Genomic DNA, 2,636 nt, shown 5'->3' with positions numbered 1-2,636 from the left:
GATCGTCGGTTCGAATCCTACTGAAAGAAGTCTGATGAGGAAATGTGGTGATTTCCGAAATAGCTATCACTTCTACCATTTTTTCAAATTATTGTTGCTTTTCCACAATAAGTTTTTCATTAAAAACGGCCTCGAGCTCAATAAAAAATTGTTGGAAATAGCTTTAAGTCTGTCTAACCAGGGTGCGGACAATAACCGGCTTTTAGCTTCAGGCGCTAAACGGTTATGTAGTATATCAAGCAACATTCATGGGCCTTCAACAAGTACTGCTAAAAGTCTTATAAGCAACTTAGAAATTATTTTAGATTCAGCGAAAGCGAAGGCTCGCATGTAGAATCTGGAGACATTAAAAAATGTGAAATTAAATCTCTATTGAAGGCCTATTTTAAAAAAATACAAGCTCATCTCGGTGAAAATCATCTCGATTGGTGGAAAACTGAACTAAAATACGACAAATTGACAGATCTGGCCCGCAAATATTTGAGCGCTCCACCCGCCAGCGTTCCAAGTGAGCAATTATTCAATGCAGCCGGCCTGATATACAAGCCTCTAAGAAATCGCCTCATTGGAGAAAATCATCTGTATCATCATATGTATGAGTAAAAATATATGTACATATATCACATTTATGTACATTACACTTTTTTATTTGGTGCTAAGCAAGAAATATTTAGGAACATAAAATTTCATTTCGTTTTGTACTATAATACACTCTACACACTCAATGCATAAGAACTTATATGCTAGGTATGTATGTGCATTCATATAGNGAAAAAGCAAAGATAATTTACAAGGCTAACTTAGCACAGTGCGTAGGCAACTGGCTGAGTCAGTGGGATCTTCGGTTCGAATCCTACTGAAGGAAGTCTGATGAGGAAATGTGGTGATTTCCGAAATAGCTATCACTTCTACCATTTTTTCAAATTATTGTTGCTTTTCCACAATAAGTTTTTCATTAAAAACGGCCTCGAGCTCAATAAAAAATTGTTGGAAATAGCTTTAAGTCTGTCTAACCAGGGTGCGGACAATAACCGGCTTTTAGCTTCAGGCGCTAAACGGTTATGTAGTATATCAAGCAACATTCATGGGCCTTCAACAAGTACTGCTAAAAGTCTTATAAGCAACTTAGAAATTATTTTAGATTCAGCGAAAGCGAAGGCTCGCATGTAGAATCTGGAGACATTAAAAAATGTGAAATTAAATCTCTATTGAAGGCCTATTTTAAAAAAATACAAGCTCATCTCGGTGAAAATCATCTCGATTGGTGGAAAACTGAACTAAAATACGACAAATTGACAGATCTGGCCCGCAAATATTTGAGCGCTCCACCCGCCAGCGTTCCAAGTGAGCAATTATTCAATGCAGCCGGCCTGATATACAAGCCTCTAAGAAATCGCCTCATTGGAGAAAATCATCTGTATCATCATATGTATGAGTAAAAATATATGTACATATATCACATTTATGTACATTACACTTTTTTATTTGGTGCTAAGCAAGAAATATTTAGGAACATAAAATTTCATTTCGTTTTGTACTATAATACACTCTACACACTCAATGCATAAGAACTTATATGCTAGGTATGTATGTGCATTCATATAGTGATCTACAAAATAAAAGAATTGCGATATTTTGACCGGCTTTGGCATTTGCCATTTGTCTTTTGTTTATTTAATGTTTATTATTTTTTTTATAAAAAACGCCGATGCCGATTCCGGTGCTCCATTTTGTGCCGATGCCGATGCCGATTAATCGCTCGGACTCTAATAATATGCCCCTTTTGAACTTTGACTACTAGATTAAAACACTGTATAGGTTAAGCATTCGTTCAATGCTCTAATAATTTACAAAATGTTTAATGATGATTTCGTTTCTACTTAAAAATGTCGTCTTTTAATTGCCCCTTTCTCTTTTTGTGTTCGAGTCATTAAAGGCAAAGGGTTAGAAAATCTTGTGTTCGTTTCTTAAGATGGCACACTCTTGTAAGACAAAAACGGCACATTCTCAGCCCTGTGAAGCTATGTCAGGGGAGATGGTTACCCGCAAAATCAGATGGTTGTTTAAAACGACAATATTAAGAAATGCGTGAGCTAGACAAGGACAAGAAGCCAAAAACATGCCTTTTTACAGGGTTCAGTGTAACATGAAACACAATTTGCACCAGGCAACATTTTTTGGAAGAAACGAAATCACCATAAGTATTAAAAACGATGACTTAAGTTGATTATAGCTTTTTTAATGTTAGTGGGTACCAACCAATTAATATCGATTAATTATTTTAATATCAATTGCAAAATTTTATACCGACAAGACTAAAAAGTAGAAAATAAATAAAATAAAAACACTTTTTAATATACCACGCTTTTATAAATAGACTAAAAAGTAGATAATAATATTTCTCAGTCCCATAGAATTTGGTTTGATAACTTTTGATTTGAAATTTTAGCAAAAGTCATTATAAACAATTTATGAGATTGAAAATGAAAATCGTAGCGCGCTTGTAAAAGACTTGAATTGATATGAAAAGTAATATATGTATGTACATATGCGGGTATATGAATAACGATCGCTTAAAATCTATCTCAAATTTTGTACTTGTGCTGTAGAAATTTTAGGTCTATGTTATGTTGTTC

The sequence above is a fragment of the Rhagoletis zephyria genome, unplaced genomic scaffold (assembly GCF_001687245.7).
Source record: "Rhagoletis zephyria isolate East Lansing unplaced genomic scaffold, Rhagoletis_zephyria_1.1 Rzeph_scaffold_00214, whole genome shotgun sequence".
In the NCBI taxonomy this organism is placed as follows: domain Eukaryota; kingdom Metazoa; phylum Arthropoda; class Insecta; order Diptera; family Tephritidae; genus Rhagoletis; species Rhagoletis zephyria.
The sequence above is the reverse complement of the archived record's forward strand: the minus strand, read 5'-3'. Positions refer to the sequence as shown.